The 19,515-nt window shown below is 34.7% G+C and overlaps 2 long non-coding RNA genes across 2 annotated transcripts in view; one reads left to right on the top strand and one right to left on the bottom strand.

Annotated features, from left to right (window-relative positions):
• The window catches only part of LOC140712123 (uncharacterized), a 149,210-nt gene that overhangs the window by 46,827 nt on the left and 82,868 nt on the right, over positions 1-19,515 (top strand). The window lies entirely within an intron of this gene.
• LOC140712122 (uncharacterized) lies at positions 4,579-18,526 on the bottom strand. Its single transcript, XR_012093576.1, has 3 exons — positions 18,260-18,526; positions 10,042-10,269; positions 4,579-5,154 (listed from the first exon to the last, which is right to left on the bottom strand). It is a non-coding gene; the product is annotated as an uncharacterized lncRNA (long non-coding RNA).

Here is a 19,515-nt window from a genome sequence, read left to right as displayed (position 1 = left end):
TACGTGTTTCTTGTCATCTTCGTGTATTTTCACACCAGCCATGTGTAAGCATTTTCATTTCTTTGTATCATTGCTAGCATATGATATAACAGCACTTTTTATATTTCTCATATTATTTTTGAGACAATATATATTTAAGTTTGCTGGCCATTTCTGTTTTCACTTTTGCGAAATGACTACCAGTCTTCCTAGATTAAAATCCTGACTCTGAACTGATTTGCTGTTTGAATTTCAGCAAATTATTTATTTAACTTCTCTATAAAATGGTAGTAATATCACTTACCTCATTGGAATGTTGTAGGAATTAAATGGCTTAATTTACATTAAACTTTTGAAACAATGTTTGGCCTATATATACAGAATACAAATATAAGCTGTTATTATCTCATTGTGATTTTAATTTGCATTTGCCTGATGATTAGTGATAATAAGCAATTTTTTAAAAGATACTTATTGGCCCTTTGTATTTTTTTGAGAAATGTCAGTTCAAATATTTTGCTCATTTTTAAAAAATTCAGTGATTTGTTTTCTTGCCATTGAGTTATTTGAGTTACTTACATATTTTGGATATTACTCATTATCAGATGTATGTTTGCAAATATTATCTCCTGTTCTACAGGCTCTCTCTTCACTCTGTTAACTGTTGCCTTAGCTGTGCAGAAGCTCTTCAGTATGATGTAATCCCATTTGTTTAGGTTTGCTTTTATTGCCTGTGCTTTTGAAGTCATATCAAAAAAAATCTTTGGCCAGTTCTATGTCAAGAAGCTTTTTTCCTATTGTTTCTTCTAATAAATTTAAAGATTCAGGTCTTAAGTTTAAGATTTAATCTATTGTGAGTTGATTTTGTATATGGTGTAAGATGAGTCCAATTTTATTCTTCTGCATGTGATATCTGGTTTCCCATCACCATTCATCAAAGAGAGTGTCCTTTGCCTATTGCATATTTTTGGCATCTTTGTTGAAGATTAATTGACCAAAATGCATGGATTTATTTCTGGACTCTAAATTTTGTATCATTGCTCTATATGTCTGTTTTTATCCCAGTATCATGCTGTTTGAGTTACTAGGGTTTTGTAGTATATTTTGAAATCAGGTATTGTGATGCCTCCAGCTTTGTTCTTCTTGGTCAGTGTTGCTTTGGCTATTTTTTTGTGGTTTCATACAAATTTTAGAATTTTTTTTCTATTTCTGAGGAAAATGCCATTGGAATTTTGATAGGGATTACACTGAATATGTAGATAGCTTTAGTTAGTATGGATATTTTAACAATATCAATTCTAATTCATAAACATGGGATATCTTCCCATTTATCTGTGTTTTCTTCAGCCTCTTGAATCAGTTTTATAGTTTTCAGCATACAGATCTTTAACCTCCTTGGTTAAATATATGCCCAAGTATTTTATTGTTTTTAATGCTATTGTAAATAGGATTTTTAAAAAAATTTCTTTTTTAGATAGTTTGTTATTAGTATACAAATTACTACTGATTTTTATGTTGATTTTATGTCTTGCAACTTTACTGAATTTATTAGTTCTAACAGTTTTTTGGTGGAGTCTTCAGGGATTTTCTCTACATAAAAAATGTCATCTGCAGAAACAGAGTTGTAATTCTTTCTTTTCAATTTAGATGCCTTTTATTTATTTTTCTTGCCTAATTACTATGACTAGGACTTCCTGTACTATACTGGATAGACGTAGTGAGAGTGTGTACCCTTGTTCTGTTCCCTATCTTGGGGGAAAAATTTTTAGTTTTTCACCTTTTTCACCATTAAGTATGTTAGCTGTGGGCTTGTCATATATGATCTCTGTAGCGTTGACATATAATCTTTCTATACCTAATTTGTTAAGAGTTTTTATGATGAAAAGATGCTGATTTTTTTCAAAAGATTTTTCTGCATATATTAAGATGACCATATGATTTTTATCTTTCATATGGTTAATGCAGTATATCATATTTATTGATTGTATATGTTGATCCATCTTTGCATCCCAAAGGTAAATCTCACCTAATTATAATGAATGGTCCTTGTAATGTGCTGCTGAATTTGGATTTCTAGTATTTGCCAAGGAATTTTGCATCTATGTTCATCAGGGATATTGGTCTGTAATTTTCTTTCCTTGCAGTGTCCCTGTCTGGCTTTTATATTAGAATAACACGGATTTTGTAAATCGAATTTGATAGTATTTCTTTCCCCTCAAATTTTTGGAAGAGTTTGAGAAGAATTGATATTAATTTTTCCTTAAATGTTTGCTAGAATTTACCAGCGAAGTAATCAGGACTTGAGATTTTTTTTTTTTTTTTGAAATATTTTGATCACTGATTCAATCTCTTTACTCATTATTGCTCTATTTAGATTTTCTATTTCTTCATGAATCATCCTTGGTGGGTTGTATGACTCTAGTAAATTCTCCGTTTCTTTTGTGTTATTCAATTTGTTTGCAATGTATAATGGCTCGGGCTGTTATATGGCTAATGGCTAATGTATTCTCTTATAATCCTTTGTATTTCTGTAATGTCAGTTGTAATACCTCTTCTTTCGTTTCTCATTTTAGTTGTTTGAGTCTTTTCTGTTTCTTTAGTCTAGCTAACGACTTGCCAATTTTAGTTATCTTTTCAAAAAAACCATCTCTTAGTTTCACTGATATTTACACTGATTTTTAAAATATCTATTTCATTTATTTCTGCTCTGATATTTATTATTTCCTTCCTTCTGCTGACTTTGGGGTGAGGCTACACTCTGAATCTACTGGAGCAGGCCTGGACCTTGGGTCCACTGAAGCCTGTGGATGTGGGGACTGACATGGAGCATGGGCTGTCTTGGTGGTGGGACAGGCCTGAGAACCTGGGTCTGCAGGGGCCAGTCTCAAACCTGTGTCCACGGGTGCTGGCCTAGTACCTGAGACTATGGGGCTAGCATAGAGCCTAGGTACATGGAGGCTGGCCAAGAGACTGCATCTGTGGGGGCTGGCCTGAAGGCTAGGTCCACAGTGGCTAGGTCTCTGGCACTAACATGGGCTTGGGGACTGAGGCAGCTGCGAGCGTGCGGCCATGGGAGACAGCCGAGAGTCTGGGGCAGCAGGGTCCAGCTTGATGCTGGGCAGGCCTGCAGCCCCTATCTGCAGAGGCTAATCCGGATCCTGAGGCTGCTGGAATCAGCCCCGCACTGGGTTTCTCTGGAGTGTACCTGGTGCTGGGCTCCACACGAAGTCAGGTGATGACTTCACTCTACTTTCCCACACAGAGGGTATCTTAGTTCCATACTACACTCAGATGTCATAGTCTCTCACCTGGATTCCTTAATTCTTGCAAAGGCATTTTCAAGTGTAGATAGTTGTTCAAATTGATGACAACTGCTGAAAGGTTCTATTCCACCATATTGAAGGCTGAATATTTCTTAAGATGGAGGCTTCGAAATGATTGATTTGACAATTTTTTTATTCTAATATGGGCATTTAATTTTGGGATTTTTTCTCTAAACATTACATAGCTCTGTTCCTCAGATTTTGATGTGTTGTGCTTCATTACCACTCAGTTCAAAATACTTTCTTACTTGCCCAGTCATTTCTTTTTTGACCCATGAGTTATATAGAAGTATATTGTTTGGTTTGAAAATATGGATGAATATTTAAAACATTTTGCTGTTGATTTCTAATTTAATTCATTTGTGGACATGGACCATTCTTTTGTGTGGTTTTAATGTTTTTATATTTATTGAGCCTGTTGTATGATCTATTTTATTCAATGTTCCATGGGAAATTGAAAAGAATATACCTCCTGCTGTTGCTGGGTGGAGTTGCTCGATAAATGTCAAGATGGTTGGTAATGTTTTCAAATCTTATAAATCCTTACTTTCTCTGCTTGATCTATCAATGATTAAGTTGTTGAACTTTGCAAATACAATTGTGGATATGTGTATCTATCCACTCAGTTCTACTAATTTTTGTTTTATATATATTGAAGTTGGCCTATCAGATACACACATAGACTAATCTTATGTTTTCTCAACTATTTTACCCCTATAATATTGTGAATTCAGTCTCTTTATCCCCGGTAATATTCTTTGCTCTGGAATCTACATTTTCTGATATTAATGCAGTCATTCCAGCTTTCTTTTAATTAGTGTGAGCATATTATATATATATATTTGTGACATTGACTTATGAGTTTTACTGAATTTATGTCTTTATATCTGAAGTGGGTTTCTTGCTGAAAGCATGTAGTTGGGTCTTATTTTTTTATTCAACAATCTTTGTTTTGTAATTGGAATATTTAGCCTATTTATATATAATGTGATTATAATATGATTAGGTTTAAATCTGTCATCTTGCAATTTGTTTCATTTTTTCATTTTTTTGCTCCCTTTTTCTTTTTCTTCCCTTATTCTGGATTGATTATATTTTATAATCCTATTTTATCTCCATTTGCTTATCAGTTACAGCTTTTTAAAATAGTGTTAGTGGTTGTTCTAGAGTTTATAATATACATCTGTAACTTCATCCTCTAAAGTAGGATGCTATATCATTTCATATGTAAAGAAATACAATATGATATATAAAGGAATACAATATATTACTGTAATACAAAATATATAAGAAATATTTTATTCCCTTGAATCCTGCTGGGAAGTATCCTGGTTCCAATGAGATGTTTTGTACTCAGTTTGAGCCTTTGAGAGTTGCTTTTAAGCTTTTTATAGCAATATCAGAGCAAACTTGAGTTTATAACTAACTTGTACCCACTACTGAGAAAATTCCTTCTGAGGACTCTGTTTCAATGCTCTTTCAATTAGCAAGATTTCCTACTCTGTTTTATGAGTTCTCAGCATTATACCATGCTTGTTTTGGTTGGTTCTTCATCTTGAGTAAATTCTATACGTTCATGTGCAGAACTGTGCTCAGCAGAAGTTTGAAGGAGACCCTCTTACAGATCTCCAGAGTTCTTCTCCAGGGCTCCCCGTTCACCAGTACTTTGCCTGACTGCAGCACTTGCCTCCTCAACTCAGCAAAGCCACTAGACTGTTTTGTCCCCACTCCTCACATTGTAGCTTTGAAACCTTTTCCAGGCGTTGATCTGGGTCTATCACATTGTCACCTCATTTGTATTCCTTTTCTCAGGGATCTCTGTCCTGGGCTACATGTTATTCAAAGTCTGAAACTGTTTTTAAAAACGTATATTTTGATTATTTTTTAGTGATTTTTATCTGGGACGGTTAATCCAGTTCTGGCTATTTTGTTGTGGCTAGAATCGGAAGTCCTTCTTTAATTATTAAAGGCACTTAGAATGCTACTTATTTTCTATGTAATTATTCAATTATATAGTAATCCAGCAACTATATCAAATCTTCTTACAAGTTTTAGTAATTTATCTGTATGGTTTCTTGGATTATATACTTAGAACACTAAATTGAATATAAATATTGTCAATTTTGTCTCTTTCCAATTCTTTGCCTATTTCTTTTTATCTTAAAATTTTCCATATAAATTTGACAATTTTACTCAATAAGAAATGACATTTAAAATGTGCTTTAAAACAAATTAAAGTTAGAAAAATATATGCATTTTTATAGTTTTTAAAAAATCTTTTGTTTTGGCATTGTGCTGAAAATAAAATATATCTTGCAGTAATACAATATGCCAATTCATAAAGTGTAAGTTAACAGGATTCTCAATTTAACATTTTCAAAGTTAATATTAAGATAGAGAGTTTTACCTCTATGACAGTACATATAAAAGTGTATTATAATCTCACATCCATCTCCATGTGGCTCACAAATTTGACATTGCTCCATAAAAGCTTTCAGATTCACATTCAACAGTGTCACATCCAAGGAATCACAAATCTGTCTTTGGAATATCTCCTCATAAAATCTTTATCTTTACACATACCTCCAGTGTAATGTTTAACGTAAGGGAACATTGCAGATATCTTGGTTCTTATTCATATGTTTAATGGGAATGCTTTTTCTAACCCGTCCCCATTAAGTCTGATGTATGTTAAAGGTTTTACTAGAAACTCTGATACAGGGGAAAAAAAATCCTTTTTCTTCCTGCTTTGAAAATGGCCTCTTTTGTTGTTATTTTTCTTGATGAGTCAGTATTAAATTTTTAAAATTAATTTTGCCTTTATAAACATACTATTTTGTTTAGATTGAGACCATCCTGGCTAACACAGTGAAACCCATCTCTACTAAAAATACAAAAAATTAGCCAAGTGTGGTGGCGGCACCTGTAGTCCCAGCTACTCGGGAGGCTGAGACAGGAGAACTGTTTGAACTTGGGAGGCAAAGCTTGCAGTGAGCCAAGATCAAGCCACTGCACTCCAGCCTGGGTGACAGAGCAAGGTGCAGTCTCAAAAAAAAAAAAAAAAAAAAGTAAATGTGTTGTATTACGTTTTGTGATGTATTATCTTTATATTTCTGAGATGAATACTTCTTGCTATAATTTTTTATTATAATGACAATTTTAATTTGCTGATAGCTTACTGAAAAATTTTGTATATATACTATGTGAGACTGTCATCTTATTTCTTATCTTAAAATTGACTAGTTTTAGTGTAGTTTATAATCTTTTTAAGGATATGAGTAGTTTTTCATTTTTTTCTATCCTTTGATAAATATACTTTAATGATTGTTTTGTATTCCCGACAAAACTTTCATCATTTTTATCTGTTAATATTCCTTATCTTGAAATCTATATGATTTTACTCTAAACACTCCAGCCTTCTTATGTGTACTGTTTGCATGGTAGGTATACTTTCTGTCAATCAAAACCTTTCTAGTTTTTTATTTTTAATGTGTTTCTCTTGTAGATAACATATAGTTGGAACTTGCCTTTTTATTTCTTGCAAAAATTTCTGCCTTGTAATTGGAGTGATTGATGATCTAATGTAATTCTTGATATAGTTGGATTTATGTCTATCATTTTCCTGTTAAGAGTTGCATTTGTCTCTTTGTTTTCATACTTCTCTTTCTCCTGTTTGGCATTCTTTTGGAATATATACATTTTTTAGGAATTTTATTTTCTTTTACTTAATTTTTAAAAAATTTTTATAGCTATTTTCTTTCTTAGTGGTTGTTCCTATAATTACAATGAATCCTTACCTCCTCATAGTTTACACAGTTAATATTAAACCACTTTGTATACGGTATACAAATCCTGGAAGTGCATGATCACTTTACCACACCCTTGGTTTTGATTCTCTAGTTGTCATATGTACTGTATTTGCATGTACTATAATCCCTGTAATACTAATTTTAAAATATTACAGGCATTGTAACACATGTAAATGCAATGCATCCTATTTCTTCCAGTAGATTCATGTTTCTTTATAGTTTTATCTTAGCCTGAAGAACTCCCTCTAGCATTTCTTATAGTAGAGATTAGCTTATTTCATTTCTCTGAAAATGTCTTCATTTTATCTACATTCTTAAAGGATATTTTCATTGAATATAGAATTCTTGGTTGACATTTTTTTTTCTTCTAGTATTTTTAAAAAGTAGCTTTTTTTTGTTTTGTTTTGTTTTGTTTTTTTCTGGCTCTTACTATTTCTGATAAGAAGCCTGAGGTTATTCAAATCATTATTCACTTATATGGAATTTATCATTTTCCTCTGCCTTTTTTCTATATGTTCTCTTTATCTTTGGTTTTTAGTAGTCTGTCTATGATGTATTAAGGCCTCTGCATATATGTGCATGAGTATGTACGTATGCGTGACTTTATCCTGTTAGGGTTCACTGAGTTTCTTGAATCTGTAAATTATGTCTTCCATCAAAATTGTGTAATTTCAGACATTATTTCTTCTAAAATTTTTTCTGCTTTATTGTCTCTCTTTTTTCCTTCCAAGACATGCACATACACACACACACACATACACATTTTGATATTGTCCCACAGTTCCCTGAGGTTCTATTATTTATTTTTCTGAATCATCTTCCTTCTTATTCAGGTTGGATATTTTATATTGAGGAGTCATCAAGTTCACTAATTCTTCTGTCTTCTCTATTTTGCTGATAAGCTTATCCAGCAAAATTTTATTTCAGATATATTTTAGTTTTCTAATTTTCATTTGTAATAGTTTTAACTTCTCTGCTGAAATTTTTCTACCTTATATTTGTTTTGACAATTTATTCCTTGCTATCCTTGTGTGCAGTTATAATGACTACCTCAAAATCTTTATCTGGATGGTCTCAGGGTTAGTCTCTGACAGTCTTTCTTCTTGAGAATGTTTATTCTTTTCTATTCTGTTGTATATCATGTAATATAAGATTGTATCTTGAACACTGCAAAACATTGTAGAAACTCTAAATTCTAAATTATGTTACTCTGAAAGATTTTCATTCTTCTTATTTAAAAGAATGTTAAGCAATAGCTGAACTCAAACTTCTGATTCTATCTCCCCTGTGTGGGTAAAACCTTAGTTGGCCTTTTGAAGTCTAGAGCATTTGGACTGCTTTTCATGCAAAATTGTTTCCCTGTGATTGTCCTTTCTTCTTTGTAATATGCTCCTTCACTTACCAACAGCTGCAGTTGCCCCGGTCTTTGCCCCTGGCCTTTCAAGTCAGTAAGTCCATGGGTTTCCATATGAATTTTAGCTGCTTTGTGTGGCAACATCTGCAGACTCCCTCATTCTAAAAGCAGTGAAAACAACTGCGACAACAACTGGAGAGTCAAACCCTCCTGTGATCTTATTCATAACTTCCCTTCAGCATCTTCCAGACTATTTTCACTCTCCAGTGCCTGCAGGGAGTTGCTTTTCCAACATCTTGTTTAGAGTTGCTATCTGTTGGTTCAGTAAGAATCTACTCAGCCACGAATGGAAGAGGAACACTTTTCTATATTTTGAAATTAAAAAGGGATAATAAGAAGTTTAAATCTTAAGGTTTTCTAAAATGCATCTGCAAAATTACATCTGTGGTAACTTGGGGTGTGGCAATTTCTATAATTATATTTAAATTTTGTAATTTAAAGAATAGTTTAAAATTGTGTTTTCAGAAAGGTATTAATGTTATCTTCTTCAAATGCATTAACTTAAATTTTTGATATATTGTCAAATATATATAAAAATATATAAGTATATGGTCTACTGTAGTTATGTCCCCTTTTAACTTCTGATAGAGCTATATATACTTTTTTCTTCCTGTCTTAGTTTGCTCAGGCTACTATTACAAAATACCTTGGACTGGGTAAAATAGAAATACAAATTTCTTGCTCATGGTTCTGGAGGCTGGGAAGTCCAAGATCAAAGCATCAGCAGATTTGGTGTCTGGTGAGGGCTTGTCTTCTCCTTCATAGGTGGCACCTTCTTGCTGGATCTTTACATGATAGAAAGGCAAATAGTTCCCCTCAAGTCTCTTTAATAAGTAAGGATACTTATTAAAAGTGTTATTCCATTCATAAACATGGAGCCCTCATGACCTAATTACCTCCCAAAGGCCATGGCTCTTGATATTATCACATTGGGGATTAAGTTTTAACACATGAATTTTGGGAGGACACATATATTCAAACCACAGCACCTCCCTTTAAAAGTTGGCTTAAAGACTCGCATATTTTATTCATTTTTTTGGGGGGGAAAGGTAAATAACTTTTGTATTTACTGATCCTCTTTGTTATTTTCTGTTTTACTACATTCTCTTTTTTACATTTATGTTTTACTTTTTTCTTTAGACTTGTGTTTATTTTGTCAAAAAACCTTAGATCTTTTAATGTAGGTAATTTATTTATTTAAAAATATATTTTAGGCTATAAACATTAAAGATGGTGTTTCAAAATACTTATTTTATTTTATATTTTATATTTTAATTATTTTTAATGTGTTTTTCTTTAAAATGCTATTTATAAATGCCTTTATACCAGTCAGTGATATTAAACGCATTTATTATATTTTCATTTTGTTTTTTATTTTGTGTTTATGGTCTAACATACAGCTTGAAGGAGCAATTTGGTACATATTTTATGGGTATATAACATATATATGGAGATATACATATATACATATAACCTATATAAGTATGCATTTTTCCCCTATGTATCATACACCTACCTCATGCCTCAAATCTTTGTCTTTTTGGTCATCTTGGGTGAATAAAGTCAAGATAGAAGATAGAATGCAGAGTCACAAAGAAAATAGTTTAAATAATAATATAAAAGTATCAATTGGAGTCTGTGTACATGGAGAGTGGGAGGAAGGAGGTGATATCAAGTCTCTGTGCTTTTCTAGGAACCTCAAGGGGCTAATTTATTATAACAGGAATTTTCATCAAGTGGGATGCTGAAAACACAATTATGAAATGTTAGCATTAAAAAGGAAGCTTAAACATTGCCTACTTTTTTTTAAATAGATAAAGTTAGCCAAAGTCATGGAAAAGACTTGAATCAAGGCCCTTGTTTATAAGTTATTTTCTTTACATTAGTAATTCCCAATTTCAACTTCTCAGACTATTAGAGATTTATATTTCACTATTTCAAAAAGTCAAATATCACATATCTTTAGCCTCAGAAGCACCTCACAACCTAAAAATGCCATTGTAGAAAGCCAGTATTGTACTGCTGGCTATCCAGTGGTAATAGAAAAATATCTTTTAAACCACTGATATTGATGAAAAAAAAAAGCTGTAACAAAAGACGTCCTTTATGGGAAATTTGGGAGCTATTGCTTTCTATCATGCATATAATTCATTCATTCTGACATGAAAAACATACATTTTATCAAAATCTTTCCACAGTTAGTGCACAATATTATTCAGGTGGTTTTATAGGAGTCTGGGAATTAAAGAACATTTATTTCTACAAATAATCTATATTAGTTTCTTGTTCATCACAAGAGTCATTCGTGGAAGCTGGCTTTAAACTGCATTTAAGCCATTTTTAATAATAATTTAATGACATTTCACTATGACATACCACCCGAGGTTTGTTTTCCTTTTAGATATGAATAGCAATCATATCACTAGGCAACTAAAAATTAAGCATCAAAAAATAAATATTTTTTGAAAATAACTTTAAAAGTTATTTTCACCTGGAGACAAAAAATGCAGTCTAATCAAGACAGCAAAAGTTGTGTATGCTTTGAATAATTTTACTTGTAAATAGTAATGTTTCAAATAGTCTATAAATCTTTGTTGTCTATCAAATCACAGATTTACTAACAGACCTATGATTCAAGTCCTTTGAATTTTCATTCTTTTTAATGTTCTGCCTTTCCTCTTTGTATAACCTGACAATAATTCAAAAAAGAAAAACCATCCAATTTATATACCTTGTTCATTGGGTAATGGAAACTAATAAAATGTACATTAACAAAAAGAGAGAACTTCTTGACCAAGAAGTGCTTCATACCAGATTTCATTTGGGTCTCATCAGATGTTATTAATATGTTAAGTATTCCTCTAGCTTCAATGGGTGTTTTAATTTGAGATTACATGGGCAGAAGTTACCACATTTAAATGTGAGTGAATAATTATATAAACAGGTTTAAATGTAAATTTGCAGGTTATCCAAGCACATTAAAATTTTTAACTTAAAACTACTTTCAAATTGTAGAATTAAGATTGGCCTCAAAGATTATTTTGGCATTAAAATATATACAGTTAGAACTCCTAAAAACATCGAAGACATTATCAAACCCTCAGGCTTAGATAAGGAAACAAAAGTCCAGAGGGTTAAATCTACTTTTCCAAGATGATTTATCTGCTTTCTAGCAAAATTTGCAGTAAAATTGTGCATTGCAATTTCTATCATTATTCCACCTATAATGAGAATACTGGGTCCAGATAAGGTTTTTTTGTTTGTTTGTTAGTTTTTTGCTTTCAACCCTTAAATCATTTAAATCATTTCCACAAATGATTTTAAGCCCCTTCATTGCTTTCTGAAAAAGCAAAATACTTCTAGAGGTTGCTTGCCTGGGCAACCAGAGCCCGCTGTTGGTTTTGTCCCTTTAAGCACTCAGCTTCTAGATACAACTTTGTGATTTAGAATGAGAATCTGCTCCTGAAGATCAGCCTTGTTCTAAATTTAACCCAGGGATTTGATGCAATACATCTATGAGAGACCTTGGGTATTCAAATGTTAGCATTAGAAAACAGTATTTCCGCTATCAGCTGGGAGCTTTTAGATAATCAGAAACCAGAGTTCTTTCAATGTTTTGTTTGATTTTAATGATCATTATTATTATTTTTATTATTATTGTAGAAATAGAATCTCACTCTGTGGCCCAAACTAGAGTGCAGTGGCATGAACACAGCTCACTGCCTCAAGCTTTTGGACTCAAGTGATCCTCCTGCCTCAGCCTTCCAAGTAGCTGGGACTACAAACATGAGCCTCCAAGCCTAGCTAATTCTTTTAATTTTTTTATTTTGTACAGACTGGGATCCTCTATGTTGCCCAGGCTCGTCTCAGACTCTTGGCCTCAAGTGATTCTCCTGAATCCATCTCCCAAAGCACTGGGATTATAGGCATGAGCCACTGTGCTAATGTCTAATTTTTATTTTAACTGTGTCTTTGTTTTTGAGCAGTTATCTCACAGGAGAGAAAGGTATCTGGCATAATCTTCTTCCAGAATCCAGGATTCAAACCGTGTGGCAAAATATAAATGATTGAGAAGGAGGCTGATTTCATTAAAGGAGGCGGCACAGCTGCCCAGAGTGATGCTGACTTCATTTAACATGGGGGACATACTGGATTAGTGGGAGGCTGATGATCATTTTCGTTTTTACATGAATCTTTTCTCAGTCACAGGCAAGTTGTTTAATTTGACAGTGGTTAAGCAATCTGTGATTCATAGCTCCATAGACAAGAGAGGATGTAATTTCCTGGTCTTTATTATTGAAATCAATAAGCAAATTATATAGGAGGCCATGCATGTCTGAAATAACAAAGCATAGTGGCCAGAAACTGTTTTCCCTATTATTCCTCTTTATGAGGACCCAGAGAAAGCTGGGATTTACAAAATAAATACATAAAAGCTATTCTGACCTGCTGGTTGTTTACTTTAGTTGAAGCACACTGCATACAACTTGTGCTGCATGAAATAAAGGTGCGTAACAGGAAGCCATACTTTTTAAGGTTAACAACAGTGAATAATCAAAACAGTCCAGAAAGTGTGTGGGATGTGATGTAAGTATCACCATGCAGGAGGTCACATGTGGGGATGGGAGCCAGCAGAGGGACGGCAGATACTCAAATACGGCATAAACCCCAGGCTGAGTGATTACGCTTAAATCCCCTCTTCCAAATCAACTCACCATATGCTGACTGTGCTCCACGTTTTTGCTTCATAAATTATGTAACAAAAAATGCTTTGCACATAAATCATATTTTGTTAGACTCAGCTCCAAATGGGTCCATGTAACTTATTTTAAGTCCAATCTCATCTTTTTCTTTTTTTTTTCCCTCAGCATGAATTCTTTCTTATTATCACAATTTATTACTTAGTGCCTTAGTTTCCTTTTGGCATTACCAGTTACCTAACATGCTTTCATGAAAAATTCTTAGGAAAATGAGAATTATTTTGTATTTAGGGTGAATTGAACACATCAACGCTCAACTTAAACGAGAAAATATATTGAAAGCAGATTATATTTCTTTCAAATAACTTACTCATGTTTCATGGGCATGCATTTTAAAGAGATTATTCATACCACTTATTTTAAACACAATGTTTTATCTGACATCATTTATTTATACAACAAAATGTGACTCAGTCCACATACACGTGTACGAAGATCAGTGGTAAAATCCTAGGATGATTTTAATGTGATAACTGTGGAAGCAAGTGGCTCTGTGAGATGGATTTTTTAAAGAGGAAAACAAGTCACCCAGGCCAAAAAGTTGAAAAGTTTGGCCCTAAAATTTCCATTATTTTTCCTCAAAGGATAAGTACAACATGGTTGTATAGTAAACACAGCACTATGCGTCATATCTGCGTTTAAGTTTGGAAGAGATGTTCAGCCTGACTTAGCCTTGTCATGTTCTCTTATTGCTGGAAAAACAAAGATCTAGAGAGGTAACACGATTGACTCTAAGTCACAGAGCAGCTCCAGAACTCAGGTTTCCCAATTCCCTCATTTTAAAGGGAAGGACAGAGCCTGCAGGTTCAGGCAGAACTGGGTCTGAATGTCAGCTGTGTGACCTAGACCCAAGGGGCATAACTTCTCTGGGGCTGGCTTTCCTCATGGGTGATCAACACGCTCTGGAGATGGAAGTTTCTGTCTTTCAAGTCGAATGGCTGGGTTGAAAAAGTACGTAAAATGCTGATCTCAGCCCCAGAGTGTGTCACGTGTGCCAGACTGGTAGCTATGACGGTGCCCGAGATTGATATAAACTCGAGTAGAGGAAGAACAATTCCACATGGCAGTTTGGCTTTTCCTTAGCCACTTATTTTAAAATCACAAATTGAAGTCGGCCATTGTTCAGCTTTATTTTACAGATAAGCATACTGAATAATTAAAAGTACAATCCACTTGCTAATCTTTGTTTCCTAAAGCTGATTTAGCCTGAATAACTTTGGTCAGAGAATACAAAGTGAGACAAGAAACCGAGTTAGGAACAGTAGGAAACGGAATCCAAATTTTTGGACTGAGTGCCCCCAGACTATTTTAAATTTAGTAGAAGAATGAGGCAGTGCGTTAGCTCTCACAATTGCACTCTATTGCATCATGGTTCTCTCTGGTATAATTGTGATGTATGTAAAGTACCTTGGCCCTCAACTACATAATTAAGACAATTTAAAAATTTAACAGGAAAATGCATTGTCCATCATTTGAGGGACAATGTAATAGTATATAATTAAAATGAAACATAAGTTCTATCAGAGCTAGAGATATAGGCATAAGGATCTGATCTGAGGGAAAAAACTGAACTCTTGGTTATAGAGATGTGTTAAACTAAAAAATTCTACCTAAGAGATAGAAAAAAAAAGGCCAGCTTTTGCTTTAAAAAGAGAAGTAGCTACAGAAATATAATTTTAAAATCCCATCATTGTCCGAAGTATTACCTAAAGTCTCTAGGACATTTAGAAAATATTTACTGATCAATTTCCACACAAATTCTCTCAAAACTAACCTGTGAGCCTACTGGCCACCAGAATGTCTTCTTGCCTTAAGTATGGGAAATACTGTTTTCCACGAGTATTTTTTTTCCTTATACTCCTGTTAAATTTTCCATTTTCACCTAAAACAATGACCTTTTTTTCCTCAGATTTCCATTGTATATCATATTAATGCTAACAAAATTCCTCATAAATTCATAGCAATGAAGATATTGAAAATGACAGCCAAAGTTGATTCCTATATTATTATGTAACATTCCAGAATCATCAAGGCTTTTTCTTGTCAACCTTTATGTACTATTTGTTTATTCTGTATCTATTTATTCATATGGTCATTCATTATTTTTATATTTATTAAATCTTGTTTTTTACTGATGGGTCCAATTTGGCAGGTCTCAAAATTATCCAGATTTCCTAAAAGTAATATATTATAGTTGTCCAGCTATAATGCTTTAAAAAGTTAAAAGTATGATTCATTCCAATATAAAATTAATATACACTGAAGACTTGTTAGCTCAAGAATGAGCAAACTAGGTAGAATATAAAGTATTTCCAAGAGCCTGTGAAGTACACAGTCTTTATAGATATTTTAAAAATAGACCTTTGTCATAAGGTTGCTAGGTTAGTACAAAACTGGCCAATAACCCTACAGGGTAATGAAACCATAACCTTTGGAAATATCTCTTCTACTGAAATGAAACCTGTCAAGTTAACATGTTACTTCACAGAACTTGAGCTCTCAATCAAACCAAATTAGCAAAATGTAAAAGATGCATTATTATAGGAAAGTAAATAATCCTTGTTTGAAATTGATAAACAGTGTTCCAATATGACATTGAAAGGACGTGATACTCATCTTTTTTGCCTTTTTTCCTAGTTTTAAATAATCTTCCTTAACATGGTTCATATAAATCCTTTTGTAATTCTTTAATTTCTTTTTCATCCCATTGTGTATTAGTTTTCTATTGCTATCTTAATGAATTAATCATAAACTTAGGGGCTTAAAGTAACACAAATTTGTTATTAAAATTGGACTAAATTTTTGGACTAAGAATGCCCCCAAACTGTTTCAAATTGTAGGTCCGTAGATGAAAAGTCTGGATTTGGTTTCACTAAACTAAAATAAACATGGCAGTAAGCTGTGTTCCTTTCTGGAGGCTCTAGGAGACAATCTCATACAGTTTATTGGCAGAAATGAATTTACTGTGGGTGCAAGAGGAAGGTCTTCCAATTCTTATTGACTGTCAGCTGACAGACATTCCCAGCTTCTAGAGGCTGTCAGGTTGCTTGGCTCATGGTCCCCGCTTCCATCTTCAAAGCTAGAAATGAAGGATGAAGTCCTTCTCATAGTGAGTCTTTTTAACCCACCCTTCTGCCTTCCCCTTTCTCTCTTGAGGACTCAAGTCACTAGACTGGCCCTCTCTGCCCCCAGATAATCCAGGATAATCCCCCCATCTCTAGATCTATACCCTTAATCACACTGCAAACTCTCTTTTGCCATGTAACATAGCACAGGTTTGGTGGGTTAGGAGGTTTGGTGGGTTAGGGGTAGACACTGTTGTGTGTGTGGGGGGGGGCAGGCTTTTGTTGAAAGTCCTATACTTTCCCCACTGAGTTGTTTTAGAACATTTGTGAAAAGTAGATTTTCCATAAAGGCATGAATTTATTTCTGGACTCTCAATTATTTTCCATTGATGTACATGAGTAAGCTTGTGCCAGCACCATGTAGTCTTGATTACTGTGGTTTTAACATAATTTTTGAAATCAAGTTTTTTTTTTTTTGAGAGGGAGTCTCGCTCTGCCGCCCAGGCTGGAGTGAGCTGCGCCATCTTGGCTCACTGCAAGCTCCGCCTCCCGGGTTCACGCCATTCTCCTGCCTCAGCCTCCCCAGTAGCTGGGACCACAGGCGCCGCCACCTCGCCCGGCTAGTTTTTTTGTATTTTTAGTAGAGACGGGGTCTCACCGTGTTAGCCAGGATGGTCTCGATCTCCTGATCTCGTGATTCACCCACCTCGGTCTCCCAAAGTGCTGAGATTACAGGCGTGAGCCACCATGTCTGGCCAGTTCTTCGTTTTTAACAGTATTTTGGGCATTCCAGGTTGTCAGAATGTGCAGATAAGTTTTAGTATCAGCGTATGAATTTTTGCAAAAGAAGCCTCCTAGCCTTTTGATACGAATTGTGTTGAATTTCTAAACTAATTTGGAGAATTTCCATCTTCAGTCTTCTAATCCATCAATATGAAATGTCTACTTATGTACATACTTAATTTCTCTCAGCAACATTTTGTAGTTTTCAATAGATGTCATCTTCTTTTGTTAAAGTTATTTCCGAAAAGATTACATTTTCATAGATGTGAATGAAATTTTCTTCATTTAATTTTTGTGTTTTTGTATTTCTAGTATATAAAAGTGCAATTGATTTTTATATATTGATCTCGTATCCCAAGGCCTTGCTAAACTCATTGATTAGTTCTAGTTTTTTTAATGGATTTTTTGGGATTCTCTCCATATAGAGTCATTTTCTTTTTAAATAAAGACAGTTTTACTCCTTTATTTCCACTTTGGATACATTTAATTAATTGATTGGTTGGTTGGTTGTTTTCTTGGAATGGCTAGAAAATTCAGTATAATTGTGAATACAAATAACAAAAGTAGACATCTTTGTTACTGATCTTAAGGGGGAATTTTTAGTCTTCTGCCATTAGATATGATGTTACCGGTAGTGTTTTCTTAAATTCTCTTTGTCAGTTTAAAAAAGTTTTCTTCTATTTCTAGTTTTTTAAGATTTTTTTAAAAAATCATAAATAGGTCTTAAATGCCATCCAATTCTTTTCCTACCTCTGTTGAGATAATCATGGAATATTTTAGTTCTTTATAAATTGAATGTGGTTGGTATATTACATTAAATTGGTTTTTGGATGTCAAATAAACCCAGCATTCTTGGATAAACCCCATCAGGTCATAGTATATAACCATTTTTATATTTTGCTGGATTCACTTTTTTAACACTTTGTTAAGGAATTTTGCAGCCATGTTAATGAGAGATACTGGTCTGTGATGTTTTTCCTCTTGTGATATCCTTGGCTTCGCTAGCAGGGTAATACTGGCCTTGTCAGATGATTTGGGATTGTTCCTTAATCCACTATCTTCTGAACCATCCACAGTAAGCGATGAACTGCCATGATTTCTTCTGTGACTATTTGATAGAACTTACCATAGAGGTCAGTTGGGCCTAGACTTTTCTTTGTGGGAAGATTTCAAAACGCTTAATTCAGTTTCTGTGCTTGCCATGGATGTATTCAGATGTTCTATTTCTTCTTGACTGAGTTTCAGTAATGTGGGATTCTTAGGAATGTGCCCGTTTCGTCTACGTTGCCTAACGTTTCATGACAGAACTGTTCAGAACATCTGCTGTCTCTCCTTCAGTGTGACAAGGCTTTCTTCCTCTGCCGCCCTCTGTGTGTGGGTGAGGGGCGCAGCCACTGGCCTGGCGTTTCCACGTGCGCGCTGATTCCGGTGCTTTAACGCTCGCATCTCTCGGGCACACCTGCGCTCTTCGGGGCGGGGTCTCGGCCTGCACCCTCCCCCGCAGGCTCTGTGTCCGCAGGCAGCCAACCGGTTACCACGGCAGAGGAGCAGAGCAGCGGAAGGCACATGGCCACCATGGTTCGAGGCCAGCCACGGTTCGAAGCCAGCCGTTGGCCAGTTTTCGTATGACCTGTGAGCTAAAAACTGCTTTCCATATAAAAACAAATGTTTAAAAAAGACAAGGAAGAAAATGCAGGAGGAGGAGGCAGAGAAGAAATAGAGACTGTTTGCAGCCCACAAAACACAACATGTTCACTCCCGCCCATTCCGACAGAGCTTTCCCACGGACCGCTGTGGGTCTCCCAGTCCCTCCCGCTGCCCCGCGGATCCCAGCGCCGCCCCCTCCCCAAAGCCACAGAGGCCCTTCCAGCGCAGTAGAAAACCCTCTACAGTTCCCCCCACCCTGGACAAGGGGGTCAGCCCAGGCCAGAGTGACATACTTCCCACGTTTTTCCCAGAAGTTAACAGTTTTTAAGCATCCGTGCCTCTCAAATTTGTGTTAAGCCTTTGCTCAATTTCTACACTATGGAAATTGATGATTTTGTTCCTTTTTTTTTTCAGCTTTGTACTTGCTTATTTGGAAGACAATTTCCTGATCTCATTTAGCAATAGCTAAAAGTGCTATCTCTTTTTTTCACAAATCTTTTTTTAAGTAAGCTAAATACAATACTGAAATCCGAATCCGTCATGACAATACCTCCTTCGCGATTGATTGACCAGAGCAACTTGGCACATAGAAATCGGAAAATTTAAGAGCTAACAAGGCAAGAATGTTGCAACTATATTTATTTTCAGGATTTAAAAAGGTCATGGGATTGCGAAGCTGCCAAGTGGCTGCCTGGGGCCGCAGTACATTACAGAGGTATAGACAGATCGTTCCGT

Source organism: Chlorocebus sabaeus, chromosome 7 (assembly GCF_047675955.1).
Source record: "Chlorocebus sabaeus isolate Y175 chromosome 7, mChlSab1.0.hap1, whole genome shotgun sequence".
Taxonomy (NCBI): domain Eukaryota; kingdom Metazoa; phylum Chordata; class Mammalia; order Primates; family Cercopithecidae; genus Chlorocebus; species Chlorocebus sabaeus.
This window is presented reverse-complemented; position numbering and strand designations above follow the sequence as displayed.